The following is a 23,738-nucleotide window of genomic DNA, read 5'->3' as shown; positions in this document are numbered from 1 at the left end:
TCCTAGAAATAGGTAAACCTCCCACAAAGTCCATAGATACACTTTCCCATGGATGGGATGGTACAGTTAATGGTGTGTACAAACTTAATTTCCTATTACTTGGTTTATTGGTTGCACACATTACACATCCTTTTATATACTTGGTGACAGTTTCCTGCATACGAGGCCAGTAACAATATTTCTGCAATTGAGCTAATGTCTTACTTACCCCGAAATGTCCTGCAATCAATGAGGTGTGTGCTTCACGGATTACATGTGCTTGTTCATTTCTAGGAATACATAATTTTCCCAAGTGGTACAACAAATTATCCTGCACATAGTAATCTTTCTCTTCTACATGTTTACCCTGGATTAAAGCTGCATAGATATCCTTAAAGTTCTCATCATTAGCATATTGTTCTTGAAAACTTTCATGAACCATAGAACTATTTTGAAGGATTATCAAATCATTCTGAATAGGAGGTCTAGATAGCATGCTACTTTGTTATGGGAACCCTTCTTATACTTAATTACCAAATGAAACTGTTGTAGAAAACCCATCCACCTAAAGTGCCTACTTTGTTGCAACTTAGATTGTGAGTGCAAATATTGTAGTGGTTGGTGATCAGTGTGGATTATAGTTTCCTTTCCCATTAAGTAATGTTTCCATTTTTTAACACTCTGAACTAAAGCATAAAGTTCTTTATCATACGTAGGATAGTGACTTACTGCTCCTGAAAAAGTTTCAGAGTGGTAGCAGACTGGTTTACCTCCTTGCATGAGTACAGCTCCCATGGCAAACTCACTCGCATTTGTCTCGATCTCAAATGGTTGATGTAAATATGGTAAAGCCAGAACTGGTGCAGTGCTCAACTTTTCCTTCAAAGTATCGAAAGCCTTCTGCTGTGGACCTCCCCATTGAAAAGTTGCCTTGGTACTGGTTAATGCATGCAACAGTGATGCAATGAAAGAGAAGTTTGCAATGAACTTCCTCCAATACTGAACTGCACCTAAGAAACTCCTAATTTCTGTAATTGTACTTGGCTTAGGCCATTTTACAATACATTCAACCTTCGCAGGGTCTACTTTCAATTCACCATTCCCTACGACATAGCCTAAGTACACTAAGGATGTCTTTGCGAATTCACATTTTGACATCTTTACATAGAGTTTTTCTTTTCTCAGTACATCAAGTACTTTCTTTACATGAATTACATGATCATCCCAAGACTTACTGAATACAAGAATATCATCTAAATAGACTATGACAAAATCATCTATAAAGGGACGGAAGACATCATTCATGACTCTCATAAATGTAGCTGGTGCATTACAAAGCCCAAATGGCATGACCAACCACTCAAAAAGTCCCTGTTTTGTCTTAAAAGCAGTTTTCCAAAGATCACTTTCTGCAATTCTTATTTGATGATATCCACTACGTAAGTCTAGCTTAGTGAAATAGATTGCATGTTTCAACTGATCAAGTAAATCATCAATTCTAGGAAGAGGGTACCTGTTCTTTACCGTTATCTTGTTCAAAGCCCTGTAGTCAATACACATTCTCCAAGTCCCATTTTTCTTTGGAACCAACACAATAGGAGAACCACAAGGAGAAGTACTAGGATGGATAACTCCTTTCTCAAAAAGCTCCTGAACTTGCTTTTTGATTTCTTCATTCTGCAAGACTGATAAACGGTACATGCCGATATTAGGAAGTGGTGCATCTTGCTGCAACTGAATCTCATGTTGTATCTCTCTCTTAGGAGGCAATCCTTTTGGTTCCTGAAACAAGTCATCATAAGCGAAAATGACTTTGACCATATCAGCCTTATGTTTTGGATCACATCCCTTAAATGCCTCAGATGTTTCATCTTCTTTGGCTTTTACAAGCATTAACACAAAGTTCTTACTAGAGTTGACTAACCTTTTCATTTGACTAGCATTGACTAATGCTAGATTAGTCTTAACCTTATGTGCCCGTACAATGTATTCAATATTGTCTTGAAACAAATGATACTTATTTTCCCTTCGATAGAAGATAGCCTGTCGATCATACAAATAGGGACTCCCAAGTACAAGACCACAAATATCTAAAGGGACTACATCAGCTTCTACCTCATCCACAAAGTTTGTAGTGATAGCAAATCTTAACTTGCATTGTTTAGTTACTTGTAACTGTGCATCATCGCAAACCCATCCAAGAGGATATGATTTTGGATGAGGTGTTGTAGTCGAGTTAAGCTTTTTAACAACTTCTTCAGATATCAAATTAACTTGAGAACCCGTGTCAAATAGTGTATCAACCTTAGTATGCTTAATAACAACTCGGATGTGAAATAATTCATTCCTTTGCTTATCATTCTTAGGAGAAGATTCTTTACTTGTACTTGCACTTATACTAGAAGAACTTGTAGCTGATGAAAGAGATATACCTTTTCCTTTACCTTGGATCCCGGTAGCAACAATCTTTGTCTCATCTCCGGAGTCAGATCCAAGATCTTGTTGAGTTATAGCAGCAGTCTTTTGTTTGCCTTTGTTTCCACCATATTGCTTTGGCCTCTTTTCAGGATGTAGCTTCCAACACTTAGAATCATCATGCCCTTCTTTCTTGCAACGTGAGCATGTGGGTTTCTCACTCTCTTTCTTTAGTGTTGCTATCTTTTTACCCTTTCCTTTTCCTTTGGACTTTTCCTCAGACTTAGATGGCTTTTTATCAGACTTATCAATGAAATTACCCTTACCCCTTGATTCTAAATGTGTTGCCTGGACACATACTTCATCCAAATTACAAGGATTTAGGACGAGAATAGAATGCCTTAGGTAAGAATGAAGACCACCTATATACTTGAGTAAGGTGTCCTGGGTATACAATGGGACATTTAATGAAATAGCCTTTTTGCGAAATTCATGGGTGTAATCCTGGACAGACTAACCTTTCCCTTGCCTAAAATGTTGCCAGTTCATCATTAACTGTTGCATATGGCCTAGGGGGTAGAATTGCTTTTTTAAAGCAGTAACAAATTCTGACCAAGACAAACTAAACTTACCATTTTGTGAAGTTTCATCCCGAGACCTTCTCTCCCACCAAGTTAGGGCTACACCACCTAAACGAAGAGTGGCTAACTGAATTTTGCCAACATCATCTACAAGGTTTTGAACTCTACAGTAGACTTCTACTTGCTGAATCCAGTCATCTAGTTTCTCGGCATTTAACTCCCCACAATATTTTGGTAAGTCAAACTTTACATCCAACTTAATTCGAGGCTTATGTCCTCCTTTGAAAATATTAGAAGACTCAGAATGGGTAGAAGAAGGAGAAGAGGGGGAAGAAGGAGAAGAGGGAGAAGAAGGAGAAGATGGAGGTGTCTTTGGTGGATCACGATCAGCTCCTTTCTTTTTCCCTTTGTCCTTTCGAGCTGCACGTCTTTGCATCTTCTCTTCTCTTTCTCGTACCAAAACCTCTACCATTGTCTGCAAATTTTGAAGAGTCTTCTGAATACTCTTATCTTGAGAAGCTTGTCCACCTTCGTCTGCCATTTGTGATGATGGTTTAGTCCTTCGTTTTCCAATCTCAGGATTGTATTCCTCAAGCTTTCCTTTGCCTTTCTCAATCCTGGATCTTGGTAGCATTCAAATCTACAATACTAGTCCAACAAAAGCTCTGATACCAAATTTGATCTGATTAGGATCTAAGACTATTACAGAGGAATGCTAATTGATTACATAGAATTAATTTAAAAAATTTAACGAATCAAATTAACATAAATGAAATAAGAGAGCAACAAGATTAAGCTGATAAAAGAGACAATGAGAGAAAGAAGACGCAAACAATTTGATCTCGGAGTTCATCTGTATGGACTACGTCTCCGGGTCCTGCTCCAATTGGGGGACTGATCCGATTATCTCCAAAAATTAGGTACAAATGTTTACAAAGTCATTCCTTTGAAGTACAACAACATCACGCTGTTTCAAAGTACAGGAATGAGCACTTCAAAGATCTCCCTTATACTCAACACTTGGACATTCTCTCCTTTTTCTGAATGCCCCTAAGAGTCTCCTAACCCCCTTTTTATACATGAAATTAGCCAAAATAAGGCTATAACAAAATTTTACAAAAATAACCTTTTAATTAATTCCCCCCTTCGAATTAACCTTTAGCCATTCTTGAAGATTCGACATCATGTCAATTTTGGGGTCAAAAATAACTAATAACCTTATTTTACTAAGGTTGGCGGTTTTTTGGATAAAGTCAAATAGCAACTCATGCAAAATAATCTTTAAGTGCTAAAATGGTGCAACGGTTAACAAAATTTTGTGGTTACCGCCGGTCGAGGGTTCCAATCCTGCCAGCAGTCACCTTACTTAAAAAGGGGAGCTAGTTAATGGTTAAATATCAATTGCCGCCAATAGATCTTGAAAACCATGTGTGGCATAGTGGTGGAAGCATGAGTTTTGGGAATAAATGGTCATGGGTTCAAATCCGACCATAAAACTTTTTATTTCCCGCTTTGCTGACATCATGATGACATCATTAATATTCATCTCTCATGCTAAACTTTAAAATGTCATAACTTCCACGTACAAGCTCCTTTTTTGACAAAATAAACACCGTCGAAAAGCTCTCAATGAGCTCTTTGTTTTGAAATCCATTGTTGTGCACTTTGGAGATGATTATTTTTTTACCTTTTTGATGACCTCCATTCTCGGTTTGACCAACCTTTGACTGACCATAACTTTTGCATATGGACTCTGTTTTTGTCTGTTCAAATTGCATTGGGTCCAAAATTTCAAGGAGTTTAATCTGATGATGATTGTTGGAGTTTTGGAGATACTTCAATTTTGACAAAAGTATCCCCCGGATCATTCTATCAGGAGACTCAAGCCCCCTAACATTCTAGGATAAGCAGTTCATTTGGAAACAATGTTATGGGTGGAACAAACGAAAACATCAATTGAGGGTGAGGCTAAATCCAAAACCTTTCCTGGTTCCTACCTAGAAGCTTTGTTTTTAGAACCAGGAGACCTACCTCTTCGCTTAGCCGTTAAGGCATCAACTCTAGATTCATCAATGAGATCAATTTGGGAATCAATTTCCATGGATGGCATACTAGAGGAACCATCAAGAATTGGTATGGTTGGAATAATTTTGATGGCATAGTCATCCTCAATTTCTTTGAAAATCTTTTGCGGTAAATTCTGAGAGGAAGCTTTGGAAAGGGATTGACCTTCAGCTACCTCACTTTGTGGGATCTCAATATTTTGCACAAAGTTAGGGCTATTATTATGAGGAGAAGATTGACTAAAAAATTTATTAGAGCCCATGGTAGTACTAGGAACCAAAGGATTTTGTGGGCCAGTAATGTTTTTAGGACCAGTGCTGCTACTTTTACACTTTTTTTTGTTATGAACCACAACAAACCCATCATCTGAGTTAGAGTCAATGGCCAAATTTGTAGCAAGATTCTTCTGGGAGTGTGAAGCAATTTGAATAGAAATGGGGTTATGATTAACAGAAGTAATTTCAGGCAATATCAACTTATCCGAGTCGAGAATAGGAATAGAACTGGAGGTTTTCATCGAGGGATTAGGGATCAACGAATTAGGGTTCTTATTAGGGTATTTTCTAGTGATAGGGTAGTTCTTTTGTAGATGCTCCTCTTTACAATAGAGGAAGAAAGTATTTAGCCCGCCTAAGACTTCTATTGGGCAAACATAGGATTCATTAAGGATATTGACCACAATATTAGTAGGGATTTCTTTCCCATGAAGGAGAGAGATTAACATTCAAGCATCCATATGTGGAACTAATCTTACCAAGTTATCCATTCAAATAGTTTTCCCTAGAGGTTCTAGCAAATGGGGCAAGAAATGCCACAGGAAAGGAGGAATATTTTTAACAAGGATCCGTCTTGGAGTAGATAAGGCTAAAAATTCATTGTGAACCGCTTCTTCTGAACATGCCAAAGCCCTAAATGAAGTAGAGCCCACTGAACAATATTGTTTTTTAAGGACTTCTTTATGAGAATCTGGGTTAACAAAAAAAATTACATACATACCTTTTTGTATTTGTCAGCAAAAATATATATGAAACCCTAATTTGTTGTTCCAAAAATTGTGAAACCAATCATCCATGAATTTGCATGGAGGACACTTATCTAGTTCAATAGCAGAAAAGAATATTGTAGAATTTATTAACCTAGCTTTCTCTTTAACAATCTCATCCAACATTTCTAAATTAGGAACAACAGTAAAAGGAGCAGTGGTAGCTAAGGTGAACTTACCATTTTTAGCAGCTTGATCGAAGCAAGGGCTAGAGAATTCAAGCCTGGCCTTTGAACTGACACCTGTGGAGTGAGCAACAGCCTTAGAGAAGGACTTGGGTTGAGAGTTGGGTGAGTTAGAATGAGTTTGAGTGGCATTACCACCCGCGAAAATAACCTCAGGAGGAGCATTTCCAGGTAAATAATTGCTGCAACAAACATTTACTTCGCAATTATTGTCCCCATCACAGCCACTAGAGGATGTCACCATGCTGGAGGCCAACTTTGCAAGACTCATGATTTTCAATTTGCTCAATATTTTTGCATGTCCTTCTTCACATACCACTTTTGCATTCGCCTTCGTAGATTGATTTCGCCTTCGCATTCATAGAGAGCAGAATATGCTATTTTGCATTCGTCGTGGTGGATAATTTTCCTTGAGAGATGCCTGATTGAGATTACAAAAATCCACACATATGTGAATTTCTCTATTTTTCTTTCTATCAGGAACTATATTAGCTACCCAAGACGAATGATGAATAGGAAAAATAATACTTGCTTCAAACATCTTTTGAATTTTGGCCAAAATGGTACCTAAAATCTTGGCATTTTATTGCCTCTGCTTTTGTTGAAAAGGAACTATACCAAACTTAAGAGGAATATCATGTTGTACTTCTTTTGGATGAAAATACTTTATATCTTCATAAGAAAAATCTAGAACATCTTTGTATTCTTGATGCAAGGTGATAAAATTTTCCTTCTCTTCCTCTATGCACCAATTACCAATGTTAACCAACTTTGGGTCTTCTGCAGTTCCAATATTGTATTTCTCATACTGTTCCATAGATCCTATCCTTGTCTTTTGTTTCTCATTAACATATCTATCATACTTGTGAAAAAAAAATTCCAAGGAAACCAAACCCTTTGAAATCTTATTTCCTTTAAGATGAATAACTTCATGACTAGTTTCAAGATCTATCTCATAAATTACTTCATTTTCACTTCCTTCAAAGTACATCTCATCCAAACCCTAATTTATTTCAAGAAAATTGATGATCTGAGTATCATCATTGAACACTTGCTAATGATCACAATTATTTGGAATACTTGGTTGATAAACCAATTGTATTTAATATATATTTCCTTCAAAATCTTGGTGTGGAAGTAGCTGAGTAGTTGAAATAGCAAGTGAGTTAGCCCTATCATTCAACTCTCTAGGAATCAATGAAATATTGAAAGAATTGAAAAATTTGATGTAATCCCAAGGTAAATCATGGTAATGTCTAAGTCAATCATTTCTTGCTTGATATTGACCCTTGACTTGATATACTACCAACTCAGCATCTCCTTTTACACACAAATTAATTTTGAATTCCTTAAGCATGTGCCATGTTCAATCCCAATATCAAAGCTTTATATTTAGTCATGTTATTACTGTTAAGAATGAACTTGCAACTTGTAGGAAAAAGAGAAAAATTAAAAACAATTCAGCACCGGATCCCATAAAAGCACAACTACCATCAAATTCCATAGTCCAAATACCAGTAGAACTACTTGAACTTTCTCCTAAATCATTTAGAATGATTTTTCCTTCAAGAGAATCAATAGAAACACTTTCAAAAAGAATTTTTCATCTTTAAAACAATACATAGAATCATCTACAAGAATAAATCCTTCCTTAGGAATAACATCTTCTTCAATGATTTCGAGAACATCAACAAATCTTTCAGTGTCTGATAGTAATGAAGAACTTTTAGAATCAGTCCAATATTTGGTAAATTCAAATACTTCATTTGCATGTAGGTAGTAATTAACCATTCCAACTAACTCAAAAAGAATTTGAGCATGTGGATCATTAGACTTGACTACTACATACTTTATTTCTCTCTCAGGGTGCAACTTCTGCATAACACCTTTAACTAGTATTCTAGCTTTAGTCATATCCATATTGAGTTCTCCTCCCGCATCTTTGTAGAAATTACAACCAAGCAAAATACCATAAGAGGTTGGTACATCAGCAACTAAGACAATCGTCTTGATCTTTTTCCCTAGGAAACACACAAAGGTAAACTGAGCATCTTTGATTTGTCCTTTCAAGGGCACTTGTTTGTTTTCCATAGAATAACAACTACCAAAATACTAAGTCAAAGTCAAACCTAAAACATCTGCAAGCTTGGATAGCATAACATTATTAGAGGCACCAGAATCTATGACACAATTGCTTAACTTAAAACCATTGATCAAAAGAGACAGATAGAAAGCTTCAATATTTCTTAGAATTGAGGATGGATTGGTCACTAAGTTAGTTGGCATATTTTTAACTTTAAGGGCAGCCAAATGAGTTTGGTAGGCTGGGATTCTTTGATAAATTTAGTAAGTCCATCTAGCTAATCTTGAAAGGCCTGTAGATATTCTACCTTAGACATTTGAATTTTAGTCTTCTTAGCACGATCTATGATGTCAAAATCTTGGAAAGAATTCTCTAAAGAAGAATTGAAATTTTAGGTTTGATTTCTAACACTAGTATTAAGCATAATTGTTTGATCAACACTTATTTGATTTTTAGCTGGATCATTAGGTAGGCTAGGTAATGTTTTTTCTCTCTTTCCAATGGTCATAGGAATTTGAGGAATATCCAACTTCTTTTCAGCCTCTTCTTGTTGTTGAGCCATCTTGGTTTGTGAAAATGTCATAACTGCATGTAATGTTTGACTTCTAAGGTGTTCACAGAAGTATTTTCTCCATGTGAAATGTATTATTAAAACACCACTCTTGTTAATCCCTATGTCTATATGGTGAGGGAGGAGAAGTGGTTGTATGGCTTAAGGATATAGGTTCTAAAACATGATGGACATGTGATGGTCATACGATGCAGTTGTATGATGGAGGTGAGGGATGGTGTACAGAGGTAGTGGAGTTGGTAACCGTGATGGAGGAATGAGGCCATACAATAGGGGGCTAACTACATTGTATAGTGCTAAGATGGTCATACAATATACTAATGATGATTGTACATGGGGTGAAAGTCTAAGGTTGTACAAGTGATGCATTGAGTTGAAGGAAACTGGAGAAGGGTGGATGGATGGTGTAACAAAAGAGAGTTTAAATGTAGATAAACAAAGAGATTGAATTACCCAATGCATATATAATCTTCAAATAATATTTTCCACAAGATGGTGCTCCAATTTTCTAGTCCAAGAAAAGTGTTATAGGTGACAGAATAGGGTGAGGGTTGAATCCCATCGAAGCTGGAAAAACCAAATAGGAAAGGTTTTTCACTTCCAAAATGGTGAACAACAAAGAACTCCAATTGGAATTTTTAGTATAGAGAAAATAATCCAAATTGCATACCTACGACTACCTACATGTTGTGCTTAAATAGTTATCAGGAAAACCTTCTGAGGGTGTACAAAGATAGTCAATGACCACACTTGCCTATGGAAATAATTAATTAAAAAATGGGTTCAAGATATATTAAATCAATTGGCCCATTAACAAAGTTTAATTAAATATATTTATTTTATGGTAGGGACATTATAGTCCTCCCATCCCAAAATTTTCTTGTCCTCAAGAAAATACAAATCTAGGTCTAGAAAAACTTTCATAATCAACTTCTTTAGTTATGAATCAGGTACTAAGTAGATCTTCCCATTGAAGTAAATAATGTCATCGATAACTTTGTATCTTTCATTACGTACATAACCATCCATCTACTCACATGCAAAAGTGTTCTTGGAGTACTCGACCAATAGATTGGCCCACTAATTATCCAAGGAATGGGGTAAGGTGTTGATTTTCCTATTTTTACTTGCAACCTATGGGATCAAATCATGTTTAAAAATGACCTCCATCTTCTTGATTGTGACTTCCATCAATCCTTTATTTGACATTCCTCTTAGCAACACATTCTTGTCATCCATCTCGAATGAAAAATCCATCCTTTTGAAACTTTGGGTATATTGGTCAAGATTTCCAACCATTGGATGCCCAAAATTATATTAGTATCAACCAAATCTATACAAAGAAATCATCTGTAATGGTATAGTTTCCCATGGAAATTTGTAGCTATGGAATCACATGAGTGAAGGGTAACAAGGTTCCTCCTGCAACCTTAACCTCAAATCCTTCAATCTCAACTATATGCAAGCCTTTACTAGTGACCAAGGACGAATTGATGAAATTGAGTGTGACACTACTACCAATCATGATTGGGACTCATTTTGCATGAAGTGTTCCATAAACCTTGAAGATACCACTTCCATTCATTGTAGTGAGGGTAGCAACAAGACCCCCTTTTTGAATTAGGGCATTTATTCTCTCCTACTGGGTAATTTCTTTATCAGTTGTTGTAGGTATTTTTCCTTCATCTTCATTAGGAATTATCTCATTGTAATAAATCTTTCCTTTCCCAAAGCAGTGATGACCAAGTCCCCATGGTTCTTTGTACATGAAACAAAGGTTTTTCCTCCAAAGCTCTTGTCAAGAATCTTCATCAGTCTGAGGTTTTTTTTTCTTGAATTGGCTCCTTGTCTTTGTCTTCTAGTGGGGATGGTGTTGGTGTAGCTACATGAGTTTTGGATGAAGATGCAACCATGTCATTCACTTTCTTAATAGGTTCATTGAGTGTGCATGTGTTGAACCCTTGGATCTAATCTCTCAAAGGCTTTTTTAGGTCATCCATGAATAACATGATTTGACATCTTTTAGTGATATCTATGACTAATACTGACAACCTTTGCAACTCAATGATGTAATTGTCTACCATACCTATTTTCTTTAGCTAAACTAGATCTTTGAAGTTTAGTTGAAGATCCTTTCCATCAAAACTATCAATGAGTCTCTCAGTGAACTCAACACAAGATGTTACTTGGTCATGGCCAAGAGTAATCAATCCATGGTGCCACCATTCTTGCACCACTCCTTCTAAATGGAGTGCTACGAACTTGATTGCTTCCACTTTGGGCATTGGGTTGAGTTGGAAATAGGTGCCTACCTTTAGAACCAATGCCAGTGCAGTGATGGTTCCAGATCCATCAAATGGTGATAAGTTTACCTTTCTGATCTTTCTCCTGAGATCATCATTAAAATAACCATAATTTCCTCTACCAAAATATCTCATTCTTAGATTAACATAGTCTTTGTAAGATATATCATATTCCATATTTGCATTCCTCCAATCTTCCTAAAGTTTTTCTTGCATTTCCTCAAAAGTGGGCTCTCTTTCTTTGCATAGTGCTTTTGTCCTTGGAAGGAAGATGAGTATCAAGGGTCAAGAGTGAGAGGGTTGAAAGTTTATCCTTTCTAAAATATAATCGTTGCGATGCCCATTTTGTTCTCCTATTTTCTTTCTCTCGACCAATTTTCATTGAGTTTCTTGCATAAGCCTTTGGGTTTTTTGATTTGCAATTGGTTTATGCTTAGCTCTCTTAACATATTCATGAGTTTTGTCATAGGATCCTGATGATATACCATTATACCGATAAGGTTATTTTGTCTTCTCCATTGAGTATAAACTTCCATTCACTTCCATAGGTAGGCAGAATCAAAAGCTTTGATACCACTGTAATGTCTCATTTTTGAGATGTTCACAGAAGTATTTTCCCCAAGTGAAATGCACTATTAAAACACCGCTCTTGTTAGTCCCTATGTCTGTATGGTGAGGGAGGAGAAGTGGCCGTATGGATCAAGGAGGCAAGTCATACAATAGGATGGGCATGTGATGATCATATGATTATAAGGAGGGATGACATACAGTGCAACTATACTGTGGAGGTGAGGGATGGTATACTGAGGTGGTGGAGTTGGTAACCATGCAGGATGAATGAGGTTGTATAGTAGGGGAGCTAACTAGGCCATACGGTGCTAAGATGGTTGTATGGTATACTAATGATGATCATACATGGGGTGAAATTCTAAATTCGTAGGGGTGATACATTGAGTTTAAGGCAAATGGAGAAGGGTGGATGGATGGTATAACAAAAGAGAGTTTAATTGCAGATAAAGAAAGAGATTGAATTGCCCAATACATATATAATATTCAAATAATATTTTCCACAAGATGGTGCTCCAATTTTCCAGATCTGAGCAAAGTGTTATAGGCAACGTAATAGGGTAGGGTTGAACCCCACCAAAACTAGACAAACCAAATAGGGAAGGTCTTTCACTTCTAAAATGGTGAAAAATAGAGAACTCCAACAAAAATTTGCATTATAGAGAAAATAATCCAAATTGCATACCTACAACTACCTACATAACATGCTTCAATACTCGTCGAGAAAACCTTCCAAGGGTGTACAAAGGTAGCCAATGACCATACTTACCTAAGGAAACAATTAAATTAAAAATGGGTTTGAGATATATTAAATCAATTGGCCCATTAACAAAGTTTAATTAAATATATTTATTTTATGATGGGTACATTACACCACATAAGCTTGTGCAAAATTAATTTCATGATCTACATCATTGTATTGTACATACCCAATAGTAGATTTGACAGCTACTCGAGAATCATCATGATATAGAGAAAAAATATCCTCGGAAGGATATTCATCATGATTATCATTCATTGGATCAGCTTCAAAGTAACCAGTAGTTGTGTTACTTGGTGGCACTTTGAGTGCAAGTCTCTTTGGAGGAGGAGGAATCTTATTCTAATTTTGAGCTACATAATTATTCATAGCATTAGGATAGGTTTCCTTGGAATATCCTTGTATGGTGTTGCAAATGAACCTTGAGATATTTGCTTCTTGAGAGGAAGAAGTTCATTTGCTAACTTCTGAACCAGTGAATTAGATGTACCTGATGAAGAAGATTCTGCGAAGGAATTGTTCTTAAATCAGTTGGCATTTTTATGGATTTTTCCTGCCAGTATAAGATCATATTCAATTTTTTTTTCCAAAGATTTTGCAAGAGCCAACGTTGTAGGAGAAACTCTTCTCAACAAAAAGTAGACTTCAGGAAGTTGAGTGTTGATAAAGAAACACTTCAAATTCGTGGCAGTGGGTTGAGAAGTAATAGGAATTCAATTAGATAATTTATTGAATTTAGCAATAAATTCCCACATTCCGTTATTTTCTTCCTTCTTCATTTGTATGAGTTGTGCTAGGTGGGTATGCTCATCTTCTGTAGGCTTGAAGAAACTTAGTATGCAAAGACACCCAATATGTGATGGAATTAGGTTCCAAATTATAGAACCAGTCAATTGGTATACCTTGTAAGGTCTTAATAAAAAGCCTTATAGATATAGCTTCATGTTCAACACCAAAAAATACTACAACAATATAGAAGGCTTTAATGCGTTGCTTACTATCCTCGTAGAAATTGGGAAAAATCTTACAAGAACCTTGAGGTAATGCATGCAATTATGTTGCAAGATTTAATGGACCAAAAGCTACTCCCCACAGACTAGTAGCTATATTGATTATTGGAGGATGAGTAGTATGAGTAGCAAGATATAATTGTGCAATGGACGAAAGGGGTTTGAGGAAAAATTGGGAATATTTAGTGGGTATAACAATCTTATTTTTAGGAGGATAGCTTGTAGTATGGGAGAGAGAAGGATTGGTAAGCAAATCAAAACGAGCCTGTTGTGCCCAAAATGATCTGGTAGAACTTGATGAACTATCACCCTTCTCTCTCTAAGAATACACATGCTCAAAACTTGCCAGTGTGATAACCCATAATGCCAATTTAGAACAAGGAACTAAACTTCAAATGAAAGCAAGAGACTTTTGAATGTGTTCATATCCCTAGTAGAGTCACCAAAAAAATGTTGGGTAGATATTCTGCAACTAGTAGTTTTGGGTAAAAATCCAATTGCAAAATAGGATGACTAGCCACATTGTGTGAGATAACGTCTCTCCTACCTTAAAGGGAAGGCTCCCCCTTCTCAACATTCCTTGGATCAACTCAAAGGCAAGCAAGAAGTTGATATATTTTGTACAAGGTTGTTACCAATATTCTTTCCTCTTAACTTTCAGGAAAGAATCCTCTTACCCGTGGAGCGAGTAATGGGCAAGGTGAAATATCTAACTACACTTCTATCTAAAGCTAAAAATGGTGATATCAATAAACCAACACTAACTTAAAGGTTAGCTAAAAGTGTACCGATTTGGCTCTAAGTTTGGTCATAATTCTATATGAAAATGCTTTACTAATAGGGCACAAAGACTTCTAAAAGTAAAGATATATAAAAGTATTTTGTGAATCAAGAGAGATATATAAGCTATAGACAAAGCTTCCAGTCTATATCTCTCTACAATTGCTCCTAGTCAATGCTCTAGCTCCAATTGCTTCTTATCTCATTTTATACTCAATTATCAAGAATAGACAATTGCATGAATCAAAGATAACATATGCAAATCACAAAAAAAGCTTCTAATTTACACAAGTAACAATCTCACTCAATCAATGTTAAAGTCTCAATTTCTCCTTTGTATTCATTTTTCTATCAAAATAGTGCTACACAAACAAAGTTCTGCTGGCACAATTTCTCCAAAGCTCTCTTGCATACAATAAAAGATGATTTTACAAAAAGAGGGCACTCAACCAACAAAAAATTCACACTTATTTTACTTAACATAAATCAGTAGTCAATAAAACACTTTCATGAATATCCTCTATTATAATTGATAGTCTTGACAATAACTATTTGTAATGATAAATGATAATATATAATTTGCAAGTAAAATAAACACATAAAAAGCATAACACAATATTTTGGTCTTGCAAAAAACCCTTGGTGAGAGGGGAAAATTGTGTAGGGATGGTATCCACAACTCATCACGATAGTAATAAGGTACTAAACTAAGAGCTTACATCAATAACATCTTTTCAATGACTACACCTCGTCAAAAGTATCTAATACAATATTAAGAGTATCTACGATCTTGTTAAATACTACTCTATTAAGAGATTTAATCCCACTTATACAATATTCACTTATTTAAGGGATTTATAATAAGTTCCAAAATAAAACTCCTAAGTCTCGTTAAAGACTACCTAGTTAAGGGATTTCACAATATTTTTGATAAATTTATAAGAATAAAACAACAAGAAATTTGACATGTAGTCACCTTCCTCTAAATCTTGATAGGTCCTTTATGCTCCACTATTTTGAAACATTATTTGCTCTGCACACTTCTTCTATTTGATAACCATGCAATGTGTTGTGCATCATACATTCAAACTTTTTTCTCTTGCTCACTCTCACTCTAATATTATTCATTAATCCCTTTTATAATATTTCTTAACCTAACTTCATGTATGTTTCTTAACTAGCCTAATTAGGGTTCCAGAAGACTTCTTCATGAATCTTCCATTGGTCATTTTTTATTATGCATGTAAAATCATCTTAGGTAAATATGGAGGAAAAATTGGGAGCAACTCAACCACTTTGACCAAGTCTAACTAGAAGAGAAATTATTGGGTTACATGCCACTGCACATACAACTCACATTACATGTAATTACATTTTTTAATGCAATGCATCCTCTTTGATCTAGAAAAAATAAATAAAAACAAAATAACAATCTTAAAGATTTTTCTTTAGTACCTTGAATCGATGATAACATAACACGCTTTAGGAAGATCAAAAATCTCCATTGTCTTTGATATCGCTTCTATATTTACTGCATCTTCATATGTTGATTGCACAACCTAGGAATTCTTCATTAGAGAAACTTGCAAGTCTTTTTCCAAAGATCTATGCAAAGAAAACTTGTTCATTGTGTGAGAATCAAAATCTTTAGAATCTATATCAGCATTGATCATGATTGTATATTTTGAAGTCATCCTTTCAGCTGCAATCAGATTATTGTGTTCATCAAAAATCTGATATCCCATTTTCTCTAAGTCACATGTGTTCCATTTTTCTATTGCTTGGAAATCTCTAAGGGATGACTGCAACTTTGTTATCAATTTTCTCAATGTTTCTTCTTTGTAGCCCATAAGCCCTTGATATCTAAAGAACATTTCACATGACATAAGAATGTCACATGAAACCATGACATCTAAATCAAATTTGACAATCTCATTCTAGTCATTGAGAATCTCTTTCAAATCATCCACTTCTTGAGTTAAAGAGGAAATCAAGCCTTGCTCCTTTTCAATCATATCTTTGATAAATCTAAGGATTTTAATTGTATCTATAATGGCTTGGTTTCCTACATAAATTACTTCTCCTATCTAAGACTTGGCAACTTCCATTAACTTTCTTTCCTTGGATGTCTGAGACGTAACAACAATATTTTGAGAATATTGTTGCTAAATGACTTCATTTAAATGAGTATCCTCTTGTTTGAGTTGATTCTTCTTTTCCCACAATTCGTGATTTCTTTTTGGCACATTAGCTAATGCATCTTGCAAGCAACTCAAACATGGCTTCTTCCCAATCTCTACCTTAGCAAACCTATAATTAGAATGGGTAAGATCTTCAATAGGCTTGTCGACCAATGACTCGGCAACCTCTACAAATTTGGTTTTCTTCGAATTGACTAAGATCCTTGAAACAATCTTATCTTTTAAGGATCTGGACTTAGTTTTCTTTATAGGAAGGTTATTTAGAGGTACACCCACTTTTCTTCTCTTCATTGTGATCCTACTCAACCATGCAAGCAAACTGAAACTTTCATCTGTGGAATTAGGTACAGTGGAGACCATTGGCATTGATCTTGATTATATCTCCATTGTAACCGAGAAAGACTCAATTTGCACAACTGAATTCATAGGTGCATGATGAGATGATTCTACCATGAATAGCTCAAAATCTGTCAAAGATGTATCAAGTTGAGAAACTTGTCCCTCTGTGAGAGTTGGAAAATATTTGAACCAACATGTTGACTTATGAAGCTGGAATGGAAGATATGAAAATAGTGGAAAATGAGTCCACACCATCATCTATCTCATCCAAAAAGGGTGCTTCATGCATGGATGGTGCATGAGTTTGTGTAGGTCTTGGGGGAGATATGATCATAACTACCCCTTCTTCCTCATCGTCTTCTTCCTCTGATTGTTCCTCTAATTCATCCTCTAACCCTTGAATTGGTGTAGGGATCTGAGATGATTTGGATCCCTTTATGCCCTTCAACTTGAATTTAAGAGACTTCTCCATCTTTACCTATAATTTCCAACTGTGACTTCCTTCCAAGACAACCAAAACTTCCACAATCCCAACCCAATTTTAGATTAACCCTTTTTAGGCCTTTAATTTTCAATCACATATTGATGTTTGTTAAAATGGATTGAAATCTATCAAGGATAGATGTACCTTCCTTCTACTTCCATTGAATGGTAAAAGGGCATCTTTTATTAAAACTAGCCTAATGATATTCGAGATCAAAAATATTGTCATCATCTTCAATTTGGAAATTTGATTGGATCTCAAGCATGTTAAAATCAATGATTTTCTACAAAGTTAATTTGTAATAATCCATTTTCATTATATCTAGTTCTGTCCACATGTTAATCCAAACATCCTCAATATGATGAACATGTGTGAGAATGCTCTTGATTTGAGAATTCATTTCTCTGAAATCAAATTCAAATCTGGCTTTGAATTTCTTCAAAGTGACCAGCTACTTTTTTGCTTCCATATATTTTTCTTTATGTATAGAATTGATCAAATTATTACCAATTACCAAGGGTTTGATAGAAGAAATACCAAAACTTTGCCTATGCAAAACATGTTGATCATATTGCATTTCCATGAGTTGTTTGGCTAATTCCATCAGAATGATCCTATCAATAGCACACCAAGGTAAGGTATATGGCTTACCTCTAAAGTACCCAATGCTCAAGTAAGTAAAGGTTAGAATTTGGATAAAGATACAATCATATTGATTTACCTTCTCCCAAGCTTCATTAGATACCCTTTTAATGGATAAATTTCTATTAAACAAACATTGAAAATGCCCAAAGATGGCATCCTGAACTCTTCTATAATGGAACTTACTGTTAGCCAGAGTGATATGATCATAGTAATCTCAAATTGGAATTTTAAGATGATCTCCTTTGGTTGAGAGTCCAGAGAATGATCCCATGGTAGCAACAATATAAACAAGGTAGGAATTCATGTAGAAAGGAAACAAAGATCCTCCATTGAGCAACTATTGACAAAGTGCAGTATTGATCAGTTCTCCCCAAAAGATATGTTTGTTATTCTCTATGATCTGGAAGATGAATTTATATATTTATGGTTCAAAATTAGTGGAATCTTTAAGACCACAAATCCTTCTGAGAAGAATAATAAGATCTTTGTACTCTTGCTTGAAATTAGATCTTTGAATGGTCTTTGGCTATCTTGAGAAGTTGCTTCTCTTGGTATCCAACCAACATTGATTTACATACTTCGAATAATCTCCCTTATTCTCATTCCATATTTCCAAAGATGATTCTTTGGTCAGATTTATGCATTCGGCATTATGAGGCACTTTGAAAAATTTCTTGATGACTTTTAGATCAAGACTAATAAGAACTTTGCCATCATCATCTTTGATCATCTTTGACATTGGGCTGAAATATTTTGTGCATCCAAAAATAAAATCATGTTCCATGGTAGCCATGGGAAACACAGGCACCAAGTGAATATGAATTCTCTTAATACATTTCATGTCATGACCAACATGAATTTCTATTCTTCGTAGGAAATCATTCATATCTACATGTCTGATCTTAGTGTCTAATACATTATCAAGAATGTATGTGACATGAAATGGAGTTGCATGAGCCAACTCTTTATCAAACTAGTATTTCATTTTGCCCTTAGATTTAGATGGTGAGGGCATTTCTTGCACTTATGCTGCAACACAAAAATTCCAAAACGTAAATACATCATAAGAGGAAATTGACATAAAAGGTTGATTCTTGATCAACTTCAATGGTTTGAGTATGGATTAGATACTTTGTAGACCTAATGAGATAATGTCAAAAAGAGACATCATACATATGCAGTGGATGGAAATGGAAGGTGGAGAGAAAGAATTATAAAAGTGGAAATGGAAGGAGACAAATATGTTTGCAAATGAAAATTGTTGACTTTAAAAGTGACTTGGGCTTTCAAGATGTCATTGCACAAAAAATGAATTGCATGAATATGCAACATGTAATGAATAATCGAATGTGAGATGACATGCGAATGCGAATGGAGAATGAGCTTACATGGAAGTGCAGATGACAGATGAGGTGAAATGCATAATGACATGAGAAGTAGAGTAACATGTATTTTCTCATGGAGGTGTAAGTTCTTATGGAAATATGGAAGTGTAATGTAACTTGAGGTGAAGTGCAATTTATAGTCATATTTGTGGAAAGGTGAAGTCAAATTACATGGGAAAACATGTAAATGACATTTTTGACCTTTTAAAAAGTGCCTTTAAGTCAAAAACTGGTTTTAGAGATGCAATTATGTGTAAGACTTTTCATGTAATCATGTCATGTGATTGGATGTGGAAAGTGAGATGAGTGGAAATAGAAATGGAAAATGAGATTAAATTTACGTACAAATGATGGATGGGATGAAATACATGTAATCACATTTGACGAATGAGATGTAAAATGTTGTGGCATGGAAAGATGGAAATGGAATGTGATAATGCTTTTGCATGAAATAGAAGATGGAGTGAAGTGAAACATGACCAAGTTCTTGGGAAAGAACTTACAACTTCTCCAAAATGAAGAAAACCGAAAAGCAAACACAGAAAATACAAAAAGAAACTTCAGAAGAAAAGTATTCCTTTGGCAAAAGAATCAAACATGTCAACAAGCAAGCAACTTCAACATGCAATTTTGAATGTGGAGTTTGAGAAAAAACCAAAAACATGAAAATGAACCATTATATCATTTTTAAAGGAAAAATACACTTTCCATGGCAACAAAATCAACAAGTGTAAAACATCAATCTAAAGTATCTATAAAATTAGCAAGATAAGCACAAATTAATTAGCAAGAAGGAAAATTTCCACTTACATGATGATTTTGTGTGAAAAATGGAGGAAAAAGCTCCCATGTTGAAAAATTCTCAAACGAACTTGGATCTTTTTAACTTTGCAAGAGGAATTCATAATGGGTAGCAAATGATGCATTTTCAATGCATTATGCCAAAAATGTGTCCTAGATTCCCTCAAACTTCCAACATTTTTGTCAAATGCAAGTTCTTAAAACATTTTTGGGTGAAAATATGATTTACATTTGCACTTTTACAAGTCATTTTTGTCATTGAGGAGCAACAAATTGCTTTCCAATGACCAAGACATTCATCTGAAACACCAAACATTTCTTCTTTGCCCCAAAATGTGATCTAAAACACTCCCAAAATGGACTTTTTTCAAAAATGTGGGTGAATAAGAGCATGAAAATAATGTTTTAGCAATGAGATTCAACGTTTTTATCATGGGAACACTTGAATTTGCAAAAATGACCGTAAAGGAGAAGATTGGAAGATATCTCATGAAGAAATCAAAGATTTGTATGCAAAAATGTGTTCTTGGGAAGAACTTGCATGCAGTTTTTCAGAAACTAGTTCACGAAGGTCAAATGAATGTGTCTGAGAGTAAAACACACCTTTTAGAGGTGTTTGCATATATTAAAAATGCAAAATAGAGAAAAGTGCACCTTCTAGAGGCCATTACATGTTTGAAAAATATGTAATGGTCTCTCCCAAGGCAAAAAAACATCTTTTAGGTGCATATGCATGTATTAAAAATATGCTTTTTGCCCAAAAATAGGTTTTGGAGATGCATTTACATGTCTTTGGTGCAAAACACACATTTTAGGTGCAAAGACATGTTTGAGTTAATTGCATATGCAACCCATGGCAAACATTCACCTTTTTATGCATATGCATATGACATATGTGGCTCAACTTTTTGATGTCATTGCACATTTAAGTTGAGTTTACATGCAATTTCATCATAAATGCCCACTTTTAAGATGCCATTGCACATTTAAGTGATCAACTTAAGCACATGTCAATTTAATTTTGATAAAATATTACTTAAGTGGGATATAAATTATATTTACATTATCATATTAACAATATAATGTATAAATATCTTTTAATAAGTAATATTTTCTAGAGCATTTGATTTAAATATCAAAAATTAAATTGAACTATATAGTTAATATAGTCACTTAAGTGAAAAATTAAAAAGTAAACTCAATTCTAAAATATAACATAAAGTGCACTATAGTTACTTTAAGTGAAAAAATAAATGCTAAAGTAACCTAAAAGCATAACATAAAGTGAATTTAAGTTATATTTTTCAAAAGTAAATTTTAAATTAAAAATATAACATGGTATTTTTAATTTGTGCAATTGCATAAAAAAAGTCCACTTTTTGGGCACTAAATTGGTCATATCTTTTGATTGCCAACTCAAATTAGGCCCTAAGATAGATCAAATCGAAGGGAAAACTGAAAGCAATGAGTTTAGAAAAATTAAAAGATTAAAAACCAAGAAACACACACTTCAAAATGGAAAAAGAGGACAATCAAGACGTCAAAAATCAAGCAAAAGCTTGACAAACAGAAAAAGAAAAAGACTTGATGAAAGCCTTCATTAAAAGAATTTGCTACATGAATTGAAGTTGATTGATCGATCAACTTTAACCAATTAAATAAAAAATTCAACTTAGAGAAATGCGAAACTAGTTGAAGAAAGTTTTGTACTATAACCTATATTTTGTGGTGACAAAATGTAGGATAATAGAACTAATAGTCATTAAGGATTGAACAATCTGTGTAAATCCTTTAATTGGGTGACATTCTAATGGAATGTTCTAAAGTCGTCTAACAAGGCCACTCTTAATAGGGTGATTAAATTATTTAACAAGGTCACATTTAATAGTGTATATTGTAACCTTTAATAGGGTTGGCTCCTAATAGGGCTCACTTCATAAGAGTGAAAAAGTGGTGACATGTTGCTGGTGGTTTTTCCCAAACTGGGTTTCCACATTAAATCCTAGTGTCAAACTTGTGTTGAATGTTATTATGGTGTTTTTGTTGGAAATCTGATTGAAAAGCTCATTGTTGTTGAAGATCAAAGAGGGAGATTGTTGTAAAAGAATGTTTTCAATCATTGTTTTGTCATTGATGTCAAACCTGCTATTTGTAGGGATGATATTTGCTTATAAGATCCAAGTGCTATCACTTAGTTGATTGATGAAGAGGATTTGATCAACAAGATGTAACAAGAGCACCTAAGAGAAAGGTTTAGTTATGATGTTGTAATGAAGTGCAAGGATCAGTTAAGACAATGGTTAAGTAATGTATTGATGCCACTCAAAGATACTAAGGTTGGTCATACTTAGAAACATTGGATGAAGAAGTTGTAACAAAGTTGATTGCAAAGCTTAAACTAAGATCTTTAGTGGGTGTCGAGCAAGTTAGTTGAAGCCGAGAAAATTCTCAGTAGAAGTTGAGTAACATAAATTCCTAGTGTGTGACAAGTGATCTTCATGTGCCGAGTAAAGATTAGGTGCCGAGCATCAAAAAAATTTCAGTTGGTGCTGAGTGATCTTCAGGTGTCGAGCATTAGGAAAAACACAGTTGATGTCGAGTAACACAATGTGTGCCAAGCACCAGTATTTCAATAGTGTCGAGCTGCTGCATTATTTCAAAAGATGAAGATTTTCCAAATCTAAGCTGACATAGTGGTTACATTGGATTTTTTGAACGAGTTGGAAGATAAGCATGATGAGTTGGAGGCACAGAATCCTATGTAAGCCATTTTTGGGAAAATTCTAAATGAATATTCATGAAGTTTCTAGAGGAAATAGAATATGGGTTAGATGCAATGAATTCTACCTAATCCATGTGAATTGAAATTGAAAAATGGAAGAATCGTGTGGGAAAAGGTACTCCAAGGCTTCTATTTAAGAAGTCATAGACCAAGAATCAAAGTGATGTTTTTGTTGCTAAAGAGCCAAATCTACAAAGTGGTTAGAAGGGTGTCGAGGAGGAGACATCTAGTAGAAGGAAGAGCACAGAGGCTCTGCTTCTATGAGTGGTCATGAAGAGATGATTGCAACTGTACATTGAGTGTGGAGACTCAAGGAGACAAAGCTTGAAAGGAGGGAAAGCTATCAAGAGTTGTAGAGATTGAAGGCTAGGCAAGGGTATGAGATGAGAAGTGATTTGAGATCTGCAAGATAAGTTGTATATTGTATTCAAGTTAAGATTTTCTAATACTCTCTAGCAATTGTATTAGATCTGAAAATCCTATGGACTTAGGTTGGCCTAACAGCCATTTCTAAATCCTTTAACAGGGTGACATTCCAAGTGAATGTTCTAAAGTCCTTTAACTAGGCCCACTTCTAATAGTGTGGTTAAATCCTCTAACAAAGTCACATTTAACAGTGTGTTGTAAGCCTTTAACAAGGCAGGCCATTCATAAGGCATCACTTCAAAAGAGTGAGAATTGAGTAGCATATTACTGGTGGTTTTTCCCAAATTGAGTTTCCACGTAAATCATTGTGTCATGTGTTGATTCCTTATGCGTTA

The sequence above is a fragment of the Cupressus sempervirens genome, chromosome 2, assembly GCF_028749045.1.
Source record: "Cupressus sempervirens isolate cs-2001-9-10 chromosome 2, ASM2874904v1, whole genome shotgun sequence".
Lineage (NCBI taxonomy): Eukaryota > Viridiplantae > Streptophyta > Pinopsida > Cupressales > Cupressaceae > Cupressus > Cupressus sempervirens.
Note: the sequence above shows the minus strand (reverse complement) of the source record.